The sequence below is a fragment of the Schistocerca nitens genome, chromosome 9 (genome assembly GCF_023898315.1).
Source record: "Schistocerca nitens isolate TAMUIC-IGC-003100 chromosome 9, iqSchNite1.1, whole genome shotgun sequence".
In the NCBI taxonomy this organism is placed as follows: Eukaryota; Metazoa; Arthropoda; class Insecta; order Orthoptera; family Acrididae; genus Schistocerca; species Schistocerca nitens.
In genome coordinates, this window is record NC_064622.1 from 364,958,057 (window position 1) to 364,981,591 (window position 23,535).

Here is a 23,535-nt window from a genome sequence, read left to right on the forward strand (position 1 = left end):
CCAAGGGTTTTTGAAGGCGAAAAAGGTATGCGATGGAATCGAACGTTGTAGATAGCGATCTAGATAAAAACTTCTTCCTTTACAGCGGAAGTCGCCATATAGAAGGATCACGTCGGTGTATTCTACAAACGCGTAGCAAACCAAGTGAATGAGGCTCGAAGCAGTCAGTGAGTCAGGGTGGGTGTCAAATGACATCAGACGACCCGACGTAAGCTCCCTCCCACCTCCATCATGACTATCCTGTTCCGTACATCACTAGCAAACGTTTTTTCAAACGGCTGCAGCGCGGAAACTGTAAGTTTATGAACATGGATCCGTATTCAAAATATTATGTACTCACTCCCCGTCTACAAGTCCTTGAAGTTTATGTGGGGAATTTCCCAACAGCCTCTATATAATTCAGGTGATGGCCAATGATCCGCCGGCCGCTGAGGCCGTCCGGTTCTAGGCGCTTCTGTCCGGAACCGCGCTGCTGCTACGGACGCAGGTTCGAATCCTTCCTCGGGCATGGATGTGTGTCATATCCTTAGATTAGTTTGGTTAAAGTAGTTCTAAGTCTAGGAGACTGATGACCTCAGATGTTAACTCCCATAGTGATTAGAGCCATTTGAACCATTTTGAACGGCCAGTGATCCTTTCAGTGCAGAAGCACGCAGAGCGTGAATTCTTACGTGAATGAACGAGACGCCGCGAGTAACGAGGCTAAAGAGGAGGGGCACTGCAGTGTATGTGTAAGTTGAGAATTTCGATCTGACATGACGTGTGCTATGGTAGTCCATGCGATTGTGGTGACCACTGCGTCCGGATGGCGTACAGGTCAATGCATCTACCTGGTAAACATGAGATCTGAGTTCGAATCCAGTTCTGGCTTAAGCTTTCAAATTGCCCATTGGATATAAATCAATACGTACTAGCTGCCAATGCCTTTAATTGGTTTGAATCTTAATTCATAGTGGCTGCATGATCAAAAATGGCATCCGTTCTGGCAGATAAGTCCAAATCTAGCAGCGCAGCTCTGAAATACTTTGATGTCTTCTTTTAATCCGACCTGGAGCAATTCCCAAACACTTTAACAGAGTCCTATATGCGGCCCCCTTTGTAGTTGATTAGCACTTTCCTAAAATTCTCCCAATAAACCAAAGACCTCCATTCACCTTTCTTACCACAATCCCTACATGCTCATTCTTCTTCAAGATTGCGGCTAGATACTTAATCGACATGACTGTGTCAAGCAGCGCACTGCTAACCCTGTACCCGAGCATGACGATCTCGTTTTTCCTTCTCATCTGCATTTACTTAACATTTTCCTACGATTTGAGCTAGCTGCCATTCATCACACCAACTAAAATTTTTGTGTAACTCATATCCACCTACAGTCATTCAGTGATTACCTCTTCCCATACACCACAGCCTCATCAGCAAATAGCTGCAGACTCTTCTGTATCCTGTCTGCCAGATCATTTTGGTATATATAAAATAATAGCGGTCCTGACACAGTTCTCTGGGGCACTCCTGACAGTACCATTGTCTCTGATGAACACTTGCCTTAGAGGGCAATATACAAGGCTCTGCCACTTGAGAAGTTGTCGAGATGCTCACATACATGGGATCCTATACCGTATGCTCGTTAACATTCTACAGTGTGGGGCCGTCTCAAGTCCTTTACGGAAACCTAGTAATACGTCACCTCACTGTCGCCATTCATGCATGATTCACAGGATCTCATGTGAGAAAAGCGGAAGCTAGGTTTCCCACGCGCAACGTTTTCTAAAAACCGTGCTGATGTGTGGGCAGAAGCTATGTTCCTTGGCTTTAGGAGAAACAAAACTGGCATTCTACGTGAGTGTAATGTTGTACCCCTTACCGGTGCAACTAGGCGGCGCTGGGTCGCCAGACGAGCCGGGTTTCCCGGAGAGCTGTGGGGCGTCCCAGCAGGAGCCCGGGCGGCGCGGCTTGGCGCGGTAATGCCCCCTCCCACACACAGGCGCCGGCGGCGTCTAATGGAAATTAATTGCGCCGCCCGCGTCACCTCTCGTCACACACTTGTTGCGCTGCCTGAGCCGTCTCTCTGCGCGCCACGACACGGCGCACTCGGGCTGCCTTCAAATACTGCGCTGCCTCAAGTGCCGCACTCTCCAGAAGCGAGCAAAACTCAGGCAACTGCATTCTCAGCAGAATCACTGCACTGTATATACGACATGCACTTCACTGCCAAAATATAGGCGAACTTGGCAATCACGACTTGCCTTTTTCTCTTTATTTTAAACCTCAACCTGTTCGGGCTCCCTACGCCATTATCTATTGCTATCAATGTAGTATCAAAAAACAAAGTGAAACAACATTAGGGAAATGGTGTAGAATGTGGCATTAGGCGCCGTCAACAACATATCAGATGCGTAAGTGATAAAACAACCCATTTACGCGCTTTATAAAAGCAACTAATTAGATGATAATGTAGTGTAACGCAATAAAATTGCAGGGCACGATCTGCGCTCCTGCTGCGCCTGCGCAATCCCGTCTAACCAGCGCTCTGGCTTCTCCCACCACTGCGCTAGTCCGAGCAGGTGTGTGAGTGAGACGGCTGTATGCTGAACGCTGCACATGTCGGAAATATAATGCAATATTGGCCATTAAAATTGCTACACCACGAAGATGACGTGCTACAGACGCGAAATTTTACCGACAGGAAGAAGACGCTGTGATATTCAAATGATTAGCTTTCCAGAGCATTCACACAAGGTTGGCGCCGGTGGCGACACATGCAACGTGCTGATATGAGGAACGTTTCCAACCGATTTCTCATACACAAACAGCAGGTGACCGGGATTGCCTGCAAAAACGTTGTTGTGATGCCTCCTGTAAGGAGGAGAAATGCATACCATCACGTTTACGACTTTGATAAAAGTCAGATTGTAGTCTATCGCGATTGTGGTTTATTGTATCACGACATTGCTGCTTGCGTTGGTCGAGATCCAATGACTGTTAGCAGAATATGGAATCGGTGGGGTAAGGAGGTTAATAACGAACGCCGTGATGGATCCCAACGGCCTCGTATCACTAGCAGTCGAGATGACAGGCGTCTTATCCGCATGGCTGTAACGGATCGTGCAGCCACGTCTCGATCCCTGAGTCAACAGATGGGGACGCTTGCAAGACAACAACCATCTGCACGAACAGTTCGACGACGTTTGCAGCAGCATGGACTATCAGCTCGGAGACCATGGCTGAGGTTACCCTTGACACTGCATCACAGACAGGAGCGCATGCGATGGTGTACTCAACGACGAACCTGGGTGCACGAATGGCAAAACGTCATTTTTTTCGGATGAATCCAGGTTCTGTTTCCAGCATCATGATGGTCGCATCCGTGTTTGGCGACATTGCGGTGAACGAACATTAGAAGCGTTTATTCGTCATCGCCATACTGGCGTATCACCTGGCGTGATGGTATGGGGTGCCATTGGTTACACGTCTCGGTCACCTCTTGTTCGCACTGACGGCACTTTGAACAGTGGACGTTACATTTCAGATGTGTTAAGACCCGTAGCTCTACCCCTCATTCGATCCCTGCGAAACGCTACATTTGAGCAGTATAATGCACGACCGCATGTTGCAGGTCCTGTACGGGCCTTTCTGGATACCAAAAATGTTCAGCTGCTGCCCTTGCCAGCACATTCTCCATATCTCTCAGGAATTGAAAACGTCTGGTCAATAGTGGCCGAGCAACTGGCTTGCCACAATACGCCAGTCACTACTCTTGATGAACTGTGGTATCGTGTTGAAGCTGCATGGGCAGCTGTACCTGTACACGCCATCCAAGCTCTGTTTGACTCAATGCCCAGATGTATCAAGGTCGTTATTACGGCCAGAGGTGATTGTTCTGTTCTGGGTACTGATTTCTCAGGATTTATGCACCCAGATTGCGTGAAAATGTAATCACATGTCAGTTCTAGTATAATATATTTGTCCAATGAATACCCTTTACAATCTGGATTTTTCTTGGTGTAGAAATTTTAATGGCTAGTAGTGTAAGACGTGTTTGTAACACGGTGCAACTACTTCCAAGAGCAAGAACAGCAGCATACTTTCATAAGCAGCATTTTATCTCGTGTATTTATTTTCAGCCTTTCTTTCTGACAAGGCAATAACCTTTAATACTTGATTAAAGATTTGCGTAGCTAGTGCTGATACGCTGTGCAGAAATACAAAATCATTCACATATAGGCATTTAACATTTGGTTGTGTTTACTAATTTATGCACGTTTCGATTTTATAATATGCAATATATCTAGAACTTTGGTTCGCGATACAGTCAAGCATGTGGAGTTCGGCACATTGAAGTTTGTTAAACCTGAACACTGGTGGTTCATTATCAACTTCATAACAGGAAAACGTTTGCACAGGTGTGTTAAGCCAGAGCTAAATAACTTTAGCGCCTTTAACGTGCAGGCGAGGATACTGCTCTTGATGTAGCATTTTACAAAATCTTGTAAGTTTCTACATTGGACAAACAGGTCGTCGAATTGGATGCTGCACCGTATGTCTATCAGCTCAGGTTGGAAGTAATGAGGTAGGTTACAAGCCAACAGGAAGAACGATATCTGTCTTCAGTCGTACAATGTCTTGAAACCTCTTTGACAAATCATGATGAAGTGTTTCAATTACTAAAACGTAGTCAGTCTTGTCTGGTCCACAAACGACTGTCCTGAATTACGGGAAATGTTCCATGTCATGAACTTGGAGCTGATTCTTCCATTCGATTACTTTTTCATGGATGACATCCATCATGTGGACCATATGTTACCAAATGACTCTCCCATTGCATTAATCACTTCATGAATCAAGTAATACATACTGTTAACGACAAAATATTGCGTCAGCATTCCATGTACCCTTAGTTCTTTCCCTAATGGATGTCTTCAGTTCACCTAACTTCCTGCCGGCCGCGGTGGTCTAGCGGTTCTGGCGCTGCAGTCCGGAACCGCGGGACTGCTACGGTCGCAGGTTCGAATCCTGCCTCGGGCATGGGTGTGTGTGATGTCCTTAGGTTAGTTAGGTTTAAGTAGTTCTAAGTTCTAGGGGACTTATGACCTAAGATGTTGAGTCCCATAGTGCTCAGAGCCATTTGAACCATTTTTGAACCTAACTTCCCTGTTGTTCGTCAGAACACAAGTGCGTCATGTCGCCTTTCTGGTTATTATAATGACGATAGAGTAAGCGTTATTGAGTCCGTAATAGTGCAGCTGCATATTGTGCATTCTGCATAACCATTAAACGATACAAAAAGTAAGGAAATTTCCATTAACCATTGAACCATGTATCTTCTTTGGACGATGATGACGAGATCACGTACTCCGAGGAGCGTAGGGGACGATGTGGGAGACCCGCACCGCCGTACTAGGCAAGGTCCTAGCGGAGGTGGTTTGCCATTGCCTTCCTACGACCGTACTGTATTGTTAGAAAACTGCTTGGCGTCAGACAAGCCGAATGCTTTGCTCAAGTGGCGTCCGGCTGCAGCCTTCATTTCCCTCTTCCTCCTCGACCCTCAGCCTCGTAAGCCGCTGCGCTGAGAGCGCTAGTCAGGAGCATGGCCACGGCATTCATTGGCCAGGCCTGCTATAGGGCAACTTGAAGCACAAGTCGGAGACCAGCACTGTAACGAGGCCACAGCCAGACAGCAGATTATGGTCACCAAACTGTTTGATCGTCTCCTCTGTCCTCAAACCACGGGCGCCCGAACCATGTTACAGCACGGCGTCGCATAATCGACGCAGCTTGGCCGACCTACAGCCGATTACGCCACGCCTTCCGAACACCGACACTTCCCAGAAGATTCGGTGCAACACACTAGATAATATAAACGGCGTAAATCAGCAGGGGGAAGCAGCAGTTAACCGTGGATGAACCAGCTCGTGATCGTTCGACCTGCTGGGCAGTATGTGACGCTAAGTCTGTGTTAATCGGATCCGTCACAGTATCCGCGATGCATCCGGATCGCGAACTACCACCGCCTTTCTGCCCAGTCCGTACGGCCAACACTCCACCAGCCACCCGTCAGCCCACATGTCGACCACGGCCAACACTATCGCCGTACCACGGGGACGCAATGGCCCGCTGTGTAGACAGAAGACGCTGCTGGCTCGTCTTGCTCCATACCGCTGCCTAAGAGAGCCTCGTGCGGTGCCGGTGTCACCGTGACTGAGTCATCGCATCGGGTTCACGATCCACAGCGTAAGCAGCTCGCTTCTCTGAACCACTGCCAGTTATAACGCCTTTCGCTCAGTGCGGAACATTACGTCTTGAAGGAATTGCATTGCAATGACTGCACTAGCAGGATAGAATGATGAACGACAAAAAAATGGTTCAAATGGCTCTGAGCACTATGGGACTCAACATCTTAGGTCATAAGTCCCCTAGAACTTAGAACTACTTAAACCTAACTAACCTAAGGACATCACACACACCCATGCCCGAGGCAGGATTCGAACCTGCGACCGTAGCAGTCCCGCGGTTCCGGACTGCAGCGCCAGAACCGCACGGCCACCGCGGCCGGAAGATGAACGACATTTTCATTTGCATGGAGGAGTCAAGTTGAATGATAAAATAAAAGACTGTGGGTCTGTCCACCGCTGGTCTGTCTGCTACTTTCCCCCATGTCTCCCTTGTCTGTCCATGAGCATTGGAACAACCTGCGTTCTGCGACAAAGTACCACGTCACGGCCGCCATTTGGATAACGGTACTTTGTCGCAGAATGCAGGTTGTTCCATTACTTCCATGGACCCTTCAACGTCAACAGAAGACTCGAACCCATCTTGGCAAGCGAGAACTGCTCGTGTTTCACTCTATTTTCTCCACAGCTGTCTCAGACCAGCTACAGAAGTGTTAACGCGTCTAATATTAAAATGGATACATGAGGGCAAGTGAAAAAGTAAAGTGATTTTTGAGAAATGTAATATTTATTCTAATGATAGAAAACTGAAACATACATTATTTTTGCACATAACCTTCCTGACGTTCAACGCACTCTGTGCAGCTTTAAACAGTTTCTTGTCTCCGTCGGAAAAACTTTAGTTGAAACTATAACCACTTTTGCACCGTATCAATGACATCTGCATTGGTTGCAAGTCTCGTTTCCCTGATCACTTTTTTCAATGGTTCAAACATATGGAAATCGCTTGGAGCCAGGTCTGCACTTTATGACGGATGTTCTAGCAATTAGAATCCGAACTCCTTTATCGTTTCCGCCGTCAGTTTAGCAGAGTGGCCAGCGTTATCTTGCTGCCGGATGACACAGTTTCGCAGTTGTCTTCAACGTTTTGATCTGATTGCAAATTTCGGTTTAGTTCGCAGCACATCACAATAGTTCCGACTGTTCACAGTTTCGCCTCTTGGGGTGAAATGAACGGCTACCACACCTTCCACGGCCCAGAACAGTGTTAGAATAATCTTACCAGCTGACGGTTGACGTTTAAATTTCTTAATTGCCAGTGAGGATGGATGTTTCCAAACCATGCTCACAGCCTTACTGTACAGTTCACGATGATGCACCCACTTTTCATCTACAGTAACGATTTGCTGTAAAACTGGTGTCCCTCACAAAGGTAAGGAGCGAAATATTTTCGATAAATATCAATTATTTCCGCCTTACGCTGTACTGACAATTCTTTTGGTACCCATCTCACTCACGCTTTCTGAAAATTTTGTCTGTCGTGTAAGATAGAATACGCTGAACCATGACTGATATGTAACTATTGTCGATACGGCCGGCCCGGTTAGCCATGTGGTCTAACGCAATGCGTTCCGGGTGGGAAGGCGTGCCTGTCCCCGGCACGAATCCGCCCGGCGGATTAAATTCGACATCCGGTGTGATTGCCAGTCTCTGGATGGTTTTTAAGGTGGTTTTCCATCTGCCTCGGCGAATGCGGGCTGGTTCCCGCCTCAGCTACACTATGTCGCGATTGCTACGCAAACACTTTCTCCGCGTACGCGTGCACTATAATTACTCTCAGGCGAACATTGGGGTTACACTCGTATGGTGTGAGACGTACCCAAGGGCGTCCACTGGAGGCCGAACCGCACAGTAACTCTGGGTTCGATGTGGGGCGTAGGTGGGGTGAGTGGACTGCTGCAGCCTGTCGTGGGGTTGTGGAACACTGAGGGTTACGGCTCGGACGAAGCCTCTACGTCGTTTCTAGGTCCCCAGTTCCATACAATACCGTACAATACAATTGTCGATTTCATCCACTGTGATACATCTGTTTTCCATCACCATAAAATGGTTCAAATGGCTCCGAGCACTATGGGACTCAACATCTTAGGTCATAAGTCCCCTAGAACTTAGAACTACTTAAACCTAACTAACCTAAGGACATCACACACACCCATGCCCGAGGCAGGATTCGAACCTGCGACCGTAGCAGTCCCGCGGTTCCGGACTGCAGCGCCAGAACCGCACGGCCAACGCGGCCGGCTTCCATCACCATACCCTCAGTGACTTCCAGCTATATCCAGTAGTTGAATTTGGCCCTGGATACTAGCTGTGTTACCAAGACCAACTGCGAGAACCTGCGAAAGTCCCTTTTACTTTTTGACTTCCCCTCGTATGCTATGCAAACTAATTAATGTTGAAAAACATGTCAACAAATATCATAAAAACACCATAACGACATAGGTATTGTATGAGGTCGGCTACAATCTATGAAATCAACATATGTCACCTGAAATTAAGTGCCAGGCGTATTGAGAGGACGACTGTGACAGGAATTGGCACTTAATTAGGAGACATACACTAATTATGTGTGGGGAACTCGAATTTGCGAGCGCAGCGGCTTGATTGACTGAGACATTTCCGCAACAGGAGAGCAGCATTGCCAGAATAGAGTACGTATTCTCAGACATAGATCTGCTTCGGTACGGATAAAAGGTGCATCACGCTTTGGGGTGAAATTACGAACCAATTGGAGATGTATTCCGAAGTTGAAGCGCGTGGGTCAGTATGATTCTTGGGCGCAAAACGTCTATATTGCACACGGTACAAGACGGGGTACAGGAACCGCTCCCTTAATTTTTAATCAACCACTTGACACGCCCACTCTTCTTCTTGCATTTAAAATGGAATGCAAGTACAAATGTGACATAAATGTATATTTTTTAACTTCCTTTCTTAAAATCGTAGCAATACGAAATATTACTTTACACGTATTTGGTCAGTAGCGCGTGCAGGCGATGTTCACATCCAAGAGTCAGTAATTTTCTTGTTGTTCAAAGAGTCTGTTGCTCATGTCGGCACCAATGACTCCTGCCGTCTGGGTTCAGAGGTCATCCTCAGTTCATACAGGCGGTTGGCGGAGATGGTGAAGGCGGAAAGCCTCGCTCGCGGGGTGGAATCTGAGCTAACTATTTGTAGTATCGTTCCCAGAAACGATCGCCGTCCTCTGGTTTGGAGCCGAGTGGAAGGCTTAAACCAGAGGCTCAGAAGACTCTGCGGAGATCTGGGGTGCAAATTTCTCGACCTCCGCTCTCGGGTGCAGTAATGTAGGGTCCCCCTGAATAGGACAGGCGTGTACTACAGGCAAGAAGCTGCTACAAGGGTAGCGGAGTACGTGTGGAATACACATGTGGGTTTTTTAGGTTAGAGAATTCCCTCCCTATGCCCGACAAGACGCCTCCTGAACGCGGCAAGGTAGGAGTAGGCAAAACGCAACAGGGAATAACAATATTAATGTGCTAATAGTAAACTGCAGGAGCGTCTATAGAAAGGTCCCAGAACTACTTTCATTAATAAACGGTCACAACGCCCACATATTACTAGGGACAGAAAGTTGGCTGAAACCAGATGTAAACAGTAATGAAATTTTAAACTCAGATTGGAATCTATACCGCAGAGACGTGCTGGAAAGTGAAGAAGTGCAATAGCATCGAAGGAAATTGACGGAGATCCGAAATGTGAAATAATTTGGGTGAAGGTCACGGTTAAAGCAGGCTCAGACATGGTAATTGGATGTCTCTATAGCCCCCTGGCTCAGCATCTGTTGTGGCTGAGCACCTGAAGCATAATTTGGAAAATATTTCGAGTACATTTCCCCACCATGTTATAGTTCTGGGTGGAGATTTTAATTTACCGGATGTAGACTGGGAGACTCAAACGTTCATAACGGGTGGCAGGGACCAAGAATCCGGTGAAATTTTTTTAAGTGCTTTATCTGAAAACTACCTTGAGCAATTAAACAGAGAACCGACTCGTGGCGCTAACATATTAGACCTTCTGGTGCCAAACAGATCCAAACTATCTGAAACAGTTAACGCAGAACAGGGAATCAGCGATCGTAAAGCGGTTACTGCACCGATGATTTCAGCCGTAAATAGAAATATTAAAACAGGTAGGAAGATTTTTCTGTTTAGCAAAAGTGACAAAAAGCAGATTTCAGCGTACCTGATGTCTCAACACAAAAGTTTTGTCTCAAGTGCAGATAGTGTTGAGGAGCAGTGGACAAAGTTCAAAACCAACGTACAATATGCGTTAAATGAGTATGTGCCAAGCAAGATCGTAAGAGATGGAAAAGAGGCACCGTGGTACATCAACCGAGTTAGAAATCTGCTGTGGAATCAAAGGGAACTTCACAGCAAACATAAACATAGCCAAAGCCTTGAAGACAAACAAAAATTACGCGAAGCGAAATGTAATGTGAGGAGGGCTATGCGAGAGGCGTTCAATGAATTCGAAAGTAAAGTTCTATGTACTGACTTGGCAGAAAATCCTAAGAAATTTTGGTCTTATGTCAAAGCGGTAGGTGGATCAAAACAAAATGTCCAGACACTCTGTGACAAAAATGGCACTGAAACAGAGGATAACAGACTAAAGGCCGAAATACTAAATGTCTTTTTCCAACGCTGTTTCACAGAGGAAGACTGCACTGTAGTTCTCTCTCTAGATTGTCGCACAGATGACAAAATGGTAGATATGGAAATAGACGACAGAGGGATAGAGAAACAATTAAAATCGCTCAAAACAGGAAACGCCGCTGGACCTGATGGGATACCAGTTCGATATTAGAGTACGCGAAGGAACTTGCCCCCATTCATGCAGCGGTGTACCGCAGGTCTCTAGAAGAGCGTAGCGTTCCAAAGGACTGGAAAACGGCACAGGTCATCCCCGTTTTCAAGAAGGGACGTCGAACAGATGTGCAGAACTGTTGTTGTTGTTGTGGTCTTCAGTCCTGAGACTGGTTTGATGCATCTCTCCATGCTGCTCTATCCTGTGCAAGTTTCTTCGTCTCCCAGTACCTACTGCAACCTACATCCTTTTGAAGCCGCTTAGTGTATGCATCTCTTGGTCTCCCTCTACGATTTTTACCCTCCACGCTGCCCTCCAATACCAAATTGGTGATCCCTTGATGCCTCAGAACAAGTACTACCAACCGATCGCTTCTTCTAGTCAAGTTGTGCCACAAACGTCTCTTCTCCCCAATCCTATTCAATACCTCCTCATTAGTTACGTGATCTACCCACCTTATCTTCAGCATTCTTCTGTAGCACCACATTTCGAAAGCTTCAATTCTCTTCTTGTCCAAACTATTTACCGTCCATGTTTCACTTCCATACATGGCTACACTCCACACAAATAGTTTCAGAAATGACTTCCTGACACTTAAATCTATATTCGATGTTAACAAATTTCTCTTATTCAGAAACGCTTTCCTTGCCATTGTCGGTCTACATTTTATATCCTCTCTACTTCGACCATCATCAGTTATTTTGCTCCCCAAATAGCAAAACTCCTTTACTACTTTAAGTGTCTCATTTCCTAATCTAATTCCCTCAACATCACCCGACATAATTCGACTACATTCCATTATCGTCGTTTTGCTTTTGTTGATGTTCATCTTATATCCTCCTTTCAAGACACTATCCATTCCGTTCAACTGCTCTTCCAAGTCCTTTGCTGTCTCTGACAGAATTACAATGTCATCGGCAAACGTCAAAGTTTTTATTACTTGTCTATAGATTTTAATACCTACTCCGAATTTTTCTTTTGTTTCTTTCACTGCTTGCTCAAATTAAAGATTGAATAACATCGGGGGAAAGCTACAACCCTGTCTCACTCCCTTCTCAACCACTGCTTCCCTTTCATGTCCTTCGACTGCCATCTGGTTTCTGTACAAATTGTAAATAGCCTTTCGCTCCCTGTATTTTACCCCTGCCACCTTCAGAATTTGAAACAGAGTATTCCAGTCCACATTGTCAAATGCTTTCTCTAAGTCTACAAATGCTAGAAACGTAGGTTTGCCTTTTCTTAATCTAGCTTCTAAGATGAGTCGTTGCGTCAGTATTGCCACACGCGTTCCAGTATTTCTACGGAATCCAAACTGATCTTCCCCGAGGTCGGCTTCTGTCAGTTTTTCCATTCGTCTCTAAAGAATTGGTGTTAGTGTTTTGCAGCTATGACTTATTAAACTGATAGTTAGGTAATTTACACATCTGTCAACTCCTGCTTTCTTTGGGATTGGAATTATTATATTCTTCTTGAAGTCTGAGGGAATTTCGCCTGTCTCATACATCTTGCTCACCAGATGGTAGAGTTTTGTCAGGACTGGCTCTCCCAAGGCTATCAGTAGTTCTAATCGAATGTTGTCTACTCCTTGGGCCATGTTTCGACTTAGGTCTTTCAGTGCTCTGTCAAACTCTTCACGCAGTATCATATCTCCCATTTCATCTTCCTCCTCTTCCATTTCCATAATATTGTTCTCAGGAACATCGCCCCTGTATAGACCCTCTATCTACTCCTTACACCTTCCTGCTTTCCCTTTTTTGCTTAGAACTGGGTTTCCATCTGAGCTCTTGATATTCATGCAAGTGGTTCTCTTTTCTCCATAGGTCTCTTTTAATTTTCCTGTAGGCAGTATCTATTTTACCCTTCGTGAGATAAGCCTCTACATCCTTACATTTGTCCTCTAGCCATCCCTGCTTAGCCATTTTGCACTTCCTGTCGATCTCATTTTTGAGACGTTTGTATTCCTTTTTGCCTGCTTCACTTACTGTATTTTTGTATTTTCTCCTTTCATCAATTAAATTCAGTATCTCTTCTGTTACCCGAGGATTTCTACTAGCCCTCGTCTTTTTACTTTCTTCATCCTCTCCTGCCTTCACTATTTCATTCCTGATAGCTACCCATTCTTCTTCTACTGTATTTTTTCCCCCATTCCTGTCAATTGTTCCCTTATGCTCTCCCTGAAACTCTCTACAACCTCTGGTTCTTTCAGTTTATCCAGGTCCCATCTCCTTATATTCCCACCTTTTTGCAGTTTCTTCAGTTTTAATCTACAGTTCATAACCAATAGATTGTGGTCAGAGTCCACATCTGCCCCTGGAAATGTCTTACAATTTAAAACCTGGTTTCTAAATATCTGTCTTACCATTACATAATCTATCTGAAACATGTCAGTATCTCCAGGTTTCTTCCACGTATACAGCCTTCTTTTATGATTCTTGAACCAAGTGTTAGCTATGATTATGTTGTGCTCTGTGCAAAATTCTACTAGGCGGCTTCCTCTTTAATTTCTTAGCCCCAATCCTTATTCACCTACTACGTTTACTTCTCTCCCTTTTCCTACTACCGATTTCCAGTCAGCCATCACTATTAAATTTTCGTCTCCCTTCACTATCTGAATAATTTCTTTCATTTAATCATACATTTCTTCAATTTCTTCATCATCTGCACAGCTATTTGGCATATAAACTTGTACTTCTGTAATAGTCGTGGGCTTCGTGTCTATCTTGGCCACAATAATGCGTTCACTATGCTGTTTGTAGTAGCTTACCCGCACTCCTATTTTATATTCATTAATGAACCTACTCCTGCATTACCCCTATTTGATTTTGTATTTATAGCCCTGTATTCACCTGACCAAAAGTCTTGTTCCTCCTGCCACCGAACTTCACTAATTCCCACTATATCTAACTTTAACTTACCCGTTTCGCTTTTTAAATTTTCTAACCTACCTGCCCGATTAAGGGATCTGACATTCCACGCTCCGATCCGTAGAACGCCAGTTTTCTTTCTCTTGATAACGACGTCCTCCTGAGTAGTCCCCGCCTAGAGATCCGAATGGGGGACTATTTTACCCCCGGAATATTTTACCCAAGAGGACGCCATCATCATTTAACAATACAGTAAAGCTGCATGCCCTCGGGAAAAATTACGGCTGTAGTTTCCCCTAGCTTTCAGCCGTTCGCAGTACCAGCACAGCAAGGCCGCTTTGGTTAGTGCTACAAGGCCAGGTCAGTCAATCATCCAGACTGTTGCCCCTGCAACTACTGAAAATGCTGCTGCCCCTCTTCAGGAACCACACGTTTGTCTGGCCTCTCAACAGATACCCCTCCGTTGTGGTTGCACCTACGGTACGTCTATCTGTACAGCTGAGGCACGCAAGCCTCCCCACCAAAGGCAAGGTCCATGGTTCACGGGTGGAGAATTGTAGACCTATATCTCTATAAAGTCGATCAGTTGTAGAATTTTGGAACACGTATTATGTTCGAGTATAATGACTTTTCTGGAGACTAGCAATCTACTCTGTAGGAATCAGCTCGGGTTTTGAGAAAGTCGATCGTGTGAAACTCGGCTCGCGCTATTCTTCACGAGACTCTGAGGGCCACTGACATGGATTCACAGGTAGATGCCGTGATTCTTGACTTCCGCATGGCGTTCGATACAGTTCCCCACAGTCGTTTAAAGAACAAAGGAAGAGCATATGGACTATCAGACCAACTGTGTGATTGGATAGAAGAGTTCGTAGATAACAGAATGCAGCATGTCATTCTCAGTGGAGAGAAGTATTCCGAAGTAAGAGTGATTTCAGGTGTGCCGCAGGGGAGTAGGACGGTTGTTATTCACAATATATATGTAAATGACCTTGTGGATAACATCGGGAGTTCACTGAGGCTTTTTGCGGATGATGCTGTGGTATATCGAGAGGTTGTAACAATGGAAAATTTTACTGAATTGCAGGAGGATCTGCAACGAATTGACGCATGGTGCAGGGAATGGCAATTGAATCTCAATGTAGACAAGCGTAATGGGCTGCGAATACATAGAAAGAAAGATCCTTCTTAATTTAGCTACAATGTAGTAGGTCAGCAACTGGAAGCAGTTAATTCTATAAATTATCTGGGAGTAGGCATTAGGTGTGATTTAAAATGGAATGATCATTTGAAGTTGATCGTCGGTAACTCAGATGCCAGACTGAGGTTCATTGGAAGAATCCCAAGGAAATGCTATCCGAAAACAAAGGAAGTAGGTTACAGTACACTTGTTCACTCACTGCTTGAATATTGCTCACCAGTGTGGGATCCGTACCAGATATGGTTGATAGAGAAGATCCAACGGAGTGCAGTGCGCTTCGTTACAGGATCATTTAGTGATCGCGAAAGCATTATGGAGATCATAGATAAACTCAAGTGGAAGACTTTGCCGGAGAGACGCTCAGTAGCTCGGTACGGGCTTTTGTTGAAGTTTCGAGAACATACCTTCACCGAGGAGTCAAGCAGTATATTGCTCCCTCCTACGTACATGTCGCGAAGAGACCATGAGGATAAGATCAGAGAGATTACAGCTCACACAGAGGCATACCGACAATCTTTCTTTCCACGAACAATACGAGACTGGAATAGAAGGGAAACCGACAGAGGTACTCAAAGTAACCTCCGCCACACACCGTCAGATGGCTTGCGGAGTTTGGATGTAGATGTAGATGTAGAGTTCGTAAGCCACCGCAAAACTGTCGAAAAATGGAATCGATTGTATCTACATAATTTGTTACCATTTTGCTCAACACATCGCAAATTTTAATATTTTCCTCGGTTTATTTTTGTTGTTATTACGCAATTTACAAGACTCCAGCCTCCCATGAACCTTGAACCTTGAAGTTCGTGGGGAGGCTTGCGTGCCTCAGCGATACAGATAGCCGTAGCGTAGTTGCAACCACAACGGAGGGATATCTGTTGAGAGGCCAGACAAACGTGTGGTTCCTGAAGAGTGGCAGCAGACTTTTCATTAGTTGCAGGGGCAACAGTCTGGATGATTGACTGACCTGGCCTTGCAACACTAACCAAAGCGGCCTTGCTGTGCTGGTACTGCGAACGGCTGAAAGCAAGGGGAAACTACAGCCGTAATTTTTCCCGAGGGCATGCAGCTTTACTGTATGGTTAAATGATGATGGCGTCCTCTTGGGTAAAATATTCCGGAGGTAAAATAGTCCCCCATTCGGATCTCTAGGCGGGGACTACTAAGGAGGACGTCGTTATCAAGAGAAAGAAAACTGGCGTTCTACGGATCGGAGCGTGGAATGTCAATCCCTGAATCGGGCAGGTAGGTTAGAAAATTAAAAAAGGAAAATGGATAGGTTAAAGTTAGATATAGCGAGAATTAGTGAAGCTCGCTGGCAGGAGGGACAAGACTTTTAGTCAGGTGAATACAGGGTTATAAATACAAAATCAAACCGGGGTAATGCAGGAGTAGGTTTAATAATTATGAGCACTATTCAGCCCCTACGAACAACATAGTGAACGCATTGTTGTAGCCAAGATAGACACGAAGCCGACACCTACCACAGTAGTACAAGTTTATATGCCAACTAGCTCCTCAGATAATGAAGAGATTGAAGAAATATATGATGAGATAAAAGAAATTATTCAGATACTGAAGGGAGACGAAAATTTAATAGTCATGAGGGACTGGAATTCGATAGTAGGAAAAGGAAGAGAAGGAAAAGTAGTAGGTGAATATGGAACGGAGTAAGGAATGAAAGAGGAAGCCGCCTGGTAGAATTTTGCACAGAGCATAACTGGATCATATCTAACACTTTGTTTAAGAATCATGAAGCAAGATTGTATACATGGAAGAGGCCTCGAGACATTGGAAGCTTTCAGATAGATTATATAATGGTAAGAGAGAGATTTAGGAACCAGGTTTTAAATTGTAAGACATTTCCAGGGGCAGATGTGGATTCTGACAGAAATCTATTGGTACTGAACATCAGATAAAAAAAAAGAAACTTCAAAGAGGTGGGAATTTATGAAGATGTTACCTGAATAAACTGAAAGAACCAGAAGTTGTACAGAGTTTCAGAGAAAGCATTAGGGAACCATTGCAGGAACAGGGGAAAGAAATACGGTAGAAGAAGAATGGGTAGCTTTGAGAGATGAAATATTGAAGGCAGCAGGTAACGGAAGAGATAAGAAATGTAATTGATAAAAGCAGAAAATATAAAAATGCTGTAAGTGATGCAGGCGAAAGGGAATACAAATGTCTCAAAAATGAGAACGGCAGGAAGTGCAAAATGGCTAAGCAGGGATGACTAGAGGACAAATGTAAGGGTTAAGAGCCATATATCACTAGCGGTAAGATAGATACTGCCTACAGGAAAATTAAAGAGACCTTTGGAGAAAACAGAACCACATGTATGAATATCAAGAGCTCAAATGGAAAACCGGCTCTAAGAAAAGAAGGGAAAGCAAGAAGGTGGAAGGAGTATATAGAGGGTCTATACAACGGCGATGTACTTGAGGCCAATGTTATGGAAATTGAAGAGGAGGACCAAAGTGAATATGAAATGGGAGATACGACACTGAGTGAAGAATTTGACAGAGAACTGAAAGACCATAGTCGATACAAGGCGATGGAAGTAGATAAGATTAATTAGAACTACTGATAGCCTTGGCAGAGCCAGCTATGGCAAAACTGTAGCATCTGGTGAGCAAGAGGTGTGAGACAGGTCAAATACCCACAGACTTCAAGAAGAATATAATAGTTCCGATCCCAAAGAAAGCTGGTGTTGACAGGTGTGAACATTACGGAACTATCATTTTAATAAGTCACGGCTGCAAAATCCTTACACGAATTCTTTACAGACGAATGGAAAAACTGGTATAAGCCGACCTCGTGGAAGATCAGTTCGGATTCTGTAGAAATGTTGAGAAACATGAGGCAGTACTGACACTTAGAAGATAGGTTAAGTAAAGGGAAAACCTTCATTTCTAGCGTTTGTAGAGAGAAAGCTTTTGACAAGGTTGACTGGAATGCACTCTTCCAAATTTTGAAGGTAGCAAGGGTCAAATACAGGGAGCGAAAGGCTATTTACAATTTGTACAAGAACCAGATGGCAGTTATAAGATTCGAGGGGCGTGAAAGGGAAGCAGTGGTTGGGAAGAGAGTGAGACAGGGTTGTACCCTATCCCCGATGTTATTCAATCAGTAAAGGAAACAAAAGAAAAATTCGGAGTAGGTATTAAAATCCATGGAGAAAAGTAAAAACTTTTAGGTTCGCCGATGACATTGTTATTCCGTCAGAGACAGCAAAGGACCTGGAACAGCAGTTGAATGGAATGGACATTGTCTTGAAAGAAGGCTATGAGATGAACATCAACAAAAGCAAAACGAGGATAATGGAATGTAGTCTAATTAAATATATGATGCTAAGGGAATTAGATTAGGAAATGAGACATTTAAAGTAGTAGATGAGTTCTGCTATTTGGGGAACAAAATAACTGTTGGTTTTCCAAGTAGATAAAATATAAAATGTAGACTAGCAATGGCATGAAAACCGTTTTTGATGAAGAGAAATTTATTAACATCGAGTATAGCTTTAAGATTCAGGAAGTCTTTTCTAAAAGTATTTGTATGGTATATACCCACGTATGGAAGAGAAACATGGACGATAAACAGTTTAGACAAGAAGAGAATAGAAGCTTTCGAAATGTGGTGCTGCAGAAGAACGCTGAATATTAGGTGGGTAGATTACGTAACTAATGAGGAGGCATTGATTGAAATTGGGATAAGAGGAAGTTGTGGCACAACTTGAGTGGAAGAAGGTATCGGTTGGTAGGACACGGTCTGAGGCATCTAGGGATCACCTCTTTAGTATTGGAGGGAGGCGCAGAGGGTAAAAATCGTAGAGGGAGACCAGGAGATGAATACACTATGCAGATTCAGAAGGATGTAGCTTCCAGTAGTTACTCTGAGATGAAGAGGTTTGCACAGGATACAGTAGCATGGAGAGCTGCAGCAAAGCAGTCTCTGAACTGAAGACCGCAACAACGACAACAAGTCTCCAAGAGGATGTTTGCGGAAACAGTAGGTAGGAACAGTGAAACGAAAATGCGACAATGGATAACAACAAAGTACACTTTTCTGTCTACTCGCGATGCGTGGGCGAAAACTGCAAACCAGCAAGAATTATCATTATCTGCATACTGAACTTAAATTATTAGCAAAACCTAAACAATCCTAAAGCAAAACATGATAGTCTTCTGTATGGTAATATGATGATGGACCAAAGAGTTCATACAGCATTGAAAGACTACTGAATCTGTGATTCATATCGCCAGAGTTTGGTTGGAGGCTGAAGCGTTTCACTGCTCCCTCAACCTATTGGTTCATTTCTTGGGGACGGGTTGGTATGACAGTACCTCCGATTCCCTTCGGTGTATTTTGTGTGGGCAGTACTTACTTGCTAGTACGCTAGATACGTAGCAACTAGAGCCAACAAATACTGGTGCTCCTTTTACCACAGCATCCGTATATTTTTATTTTGTGACCTTCCCGTCTTAGTGAAGAAATCATACGACATCTCTCCGGAGCTTCCCTAAGATACGGAGTTTTTTCCTTCTAGTGTATTAGCTCCGTAGGGCAATGTGGAGGAAGTGATAGAGCCATCTTTAAGCCCAGTTCTGAAGTGTTAAAGCGCTCCCACGTTATGTTCAGCCGCATTGTCTCATATACCGGTCGCTTACTCTGTTAGCAGTCGTTCAAACGATCGACACATGACAAGTCCAAAGTCCAGTAGTCGTAATGACTGAGGCTTGAGGACCGGGTAAAGCTGGCACAAGTATCCAATCGCTCGGCAGCAGACTCCTCACTGTGGAGGGGCCACGTTACTCAGAGTCCTGAAGCTATCCGCGGGCAGACATACCCACATGAGCGACGCTGTCCATTTGACATGCCAGTCCCACATCTTTTGGCCAGCAATAGCTTCCGTGATACAGACTTGCAGCATATCTGAGTCGGTCCTGCTATCAGTGCCTGCTGTAGGAGGGACGCTGAACACACCAATAACACAACCACACACGCGAAATGTCCCCTATGAAAGCATTTTGGGAAGCGAAAGGAGGCCGGCCGCGGTGGTCTAGCGGTTCTAGGCGCTCAGTCCGGAGCCATGCGACTGCTACGGTCGCAGGTTCGAATCCTGCCTCGGGCATGGATGTGTGTGATATCCTTAGGTTAGTTAGGTTTAAGTAGTTCTAAGTTCTAGGGGACTGATGACCATAGATGTTAAGTCCCATAGTGCTCAGAGCCATTTTTGAAGCGAAAGGAAGAGTGAGAAGAGGGGACAGAACATCGAAGAAGAACTTAAGTAAAAATAGAAAAGGATACTAATATTTCGATGTACATTGATTGTCAATAACACAAGCCAGCGAGACCCTGTAACTTTCTTCACGGTTACGTCGGAAAGCCGCTGTGCTGTAACCAAGACCTATCTCTATCTCTTGCAGGGAAATATACATCCAGTGCGTGACCGATTTTGCCCATCATACGCCGGATTGTAACACATGCTTACAAGTAACAAATGCAGTTCTTACACGACGTGTTTCTCGAGCGTTTTCGGGAAATAGAATTCTAATATTTTACTACGTTGTGAAATACCATTCGAAAGCAGCGGCGTTAGAGCAGCTGTTTTAGGTAACAGATTAGAAATCTTACAAAATACATTATTTTCACCGTCTGTAGACGACAACAAATGCTAAAATATTTGAAATGCTTTTTCATTATTGTTCGACAAAGTCGTAATTAACTTTACAAATAAGCTTATTTCAAAATTGTCTTTGTGATGGAGAAAAAAGAAAAAATTACGTTTTAGGCTATTAGTCTCTCCGTACTGCGTTCGAACCACTTCGTCTTTCGGGTTCCCTACCTCAATCGACAAAAGCGGAACCGTTATCGGGTCACTTTCTTATCCACGTGTCAGTCTCCGTGTTAAGAGCCCGTTCTCACAGGAACGGGGAAACATATCATGTTGAAAACTATGTCGAATACTAAGATCTGTGTTTCTTTGGGATGGTAAAAAATCTAAACTCCTAAGTTAATGCAATCAAAAGATACGGCAATTTATGTCACTTGTTTTTATAATCGCAATTCTATTCATGGAGAACTGTAGGTTGACGTAGAATCATGAAATTTGACAAGAAGGAAGATCTTGCGCTACAGGTAAAGAAGGAGATCCTAAATTGCTCATATTCAATTATATCACACAAAAATATTTACTTTGTCATTTGCCAAGCGCCCGTCTGTCTGTCGGTCTACTAAGTTCTTTTCCTCTCAGGGACTATATGGGGGTATCAAGGTGAAACTTGTGTCAAATACACAAGCCTACGTTCCCTTGGCGGCGTATAAAATTTAAGATTTTAAGTCAATCGAATCAAAAAATATGGCGGTTTTTGCCACATATTTTGGTACTAGCAAAACTCACTCATAAAAACGTACACATGAGTTCCTCGTTAGGAGCAGTCACATAGAAACGTGAGAGATGAAAAAAAGAGAGTAAACTAGTTTTATTTCAAAAGTACTTGCCATAACTGTTAACACATCCATTGCACTGTGAGAGAAGTCAGCCAATACCTTCATGGAGAATTGCTTTCAGTTGCCTACGGGGTCATGACTGTACCCAAGTGTGCAGTTTTTCGTCCGAAACAAATCGACGTCCACGAATGTCTTTCATCACGGCTCCAAAAATGAGGAAATAGCATGTTTAGGGGCTTCCCAGTGAAACGTCTGCAGCGTAGTCCAAACAGGCACGGCAGCATGTTTTCTTTCTGTCATTCGACGGGCTGCCACGCCGTTAGAAAACAATGACCAGAAAGGAATCATTTCCGACTGATTAGGTCAAAGCTTTCATAACTTCATAGCGCAAACTACATGGCAAAGTGGGCATGAAAATCGTGATTTCTCTCCACAGGAAAACAACAGTGTAGTTTAAGTATCCTTGGAGGTACAACAATAGAACCTTCAAGACTCTTATCACCCTTACACACGTCTTGACCACGTAGGTATATCATACATTCAACTCAGGCTTAAAGTTGTTTCCTAGTCTAAACCTGATAAGAAATCTCTAGCCTACATGCACATACTATTCTCGTGCAACAGACGAGGAAATACAGTACTGTTAGATTGTTCGATTACACCAGAGCAGTTCAGCAAAGTCGATAGGGTGCGCCGAGCCGCTAGAGGTAAACAGAGCGACAGGTGACAGCAGCTTGAGGAGCAGGGCGAAGCACGGATCAGTGACTTTAGACGTGGCAGAAGCAGCAAGCAGCTCCAACAGCAGACTCGCAACGCCATCTTTTTTTAGTGCAGCATGGGAGGATCTGCACCTTTCTACCGATCAAGATGTAAAATGTTCAGGGTGTTTCAAAGTATTGGTTCAAATGGCTCTGAGCACTATGGGACTTAACTTCTGAGGTCATCAGTCCCCTAGAACTTAGAACCACTTAAGCCTAACTAACCTAAGGACATCACACACATCCATGCACAAGGCAGGATTCGAACCTGCGATCGCAGCGGTCGCGCGGTTCCAGACTGTAGCGCCTAGAACCGCTCGGCCACTCCGGCCGGCCGTTTAAAAGTATTAAACCATATATAGAAATTCAATTTATTACGTCATTGTGCAGTAAACCACGTAGCAGAGTACGGTAAATATTTCGACGACGAACGAAAGTCCATAACCCTTGCACAGAAAGCGAGTTTTTCAGACTAAATAAGTTAACAATAATAACTTATGTTTGTAAATCGGTGGCAATGGAGGGAATAAGACAAAACCGTTTAATTTCAAAAATTACCGTGTCAGTTTTGAGAGCTCGTCCTGCTGATGTCATTTTACAAAATATACTTTATCTTCATTGCAGGACCTTGATGACCCTGGAAGAGACTATTCTGTGAGAATTAGCTACAGAATTTCTCATCAGATAGCTGTGCATTTGATGTCATTTGCTGAAGGTGGTTTTTTAAGGAATGCCTTGTAACAGCGGCGAAAAAGCTGTGCGCAAGACTGGTCCTGCAGCTACAGTCCGTGTCACTTTCTCGAGCCACTGTAATGCGCTAAGCTGAAGAATTAGTAGATTTTTAGGCTCAGCTGACAATAATACTGAAGCCATGGTCAGAGTACATAAAATTTTTCTATTTTCTTGTTTTTTTTATATAAAAAAGAAGGGTTGCATTACCGTCTTCAACGAACTACGTCGTCATTTTAAAATATAAAACATCATTTGGAGAATACATAATGGGAATTGTGAACATGCATCTGACAACAATTACGAAAAATAATGAGACCAGGCAACCGAGGCAATAGTGGCACAACCAAGTCACTACAATTTACGTCCACCCATGCCCAACCGTTCACTCCATGTCCTAATGTAGAACAGATAAAAACACAACCAGGATAAAAATTAGGACGTGGAATGAGCTGTTGGGAATGCACAGACATAACTTG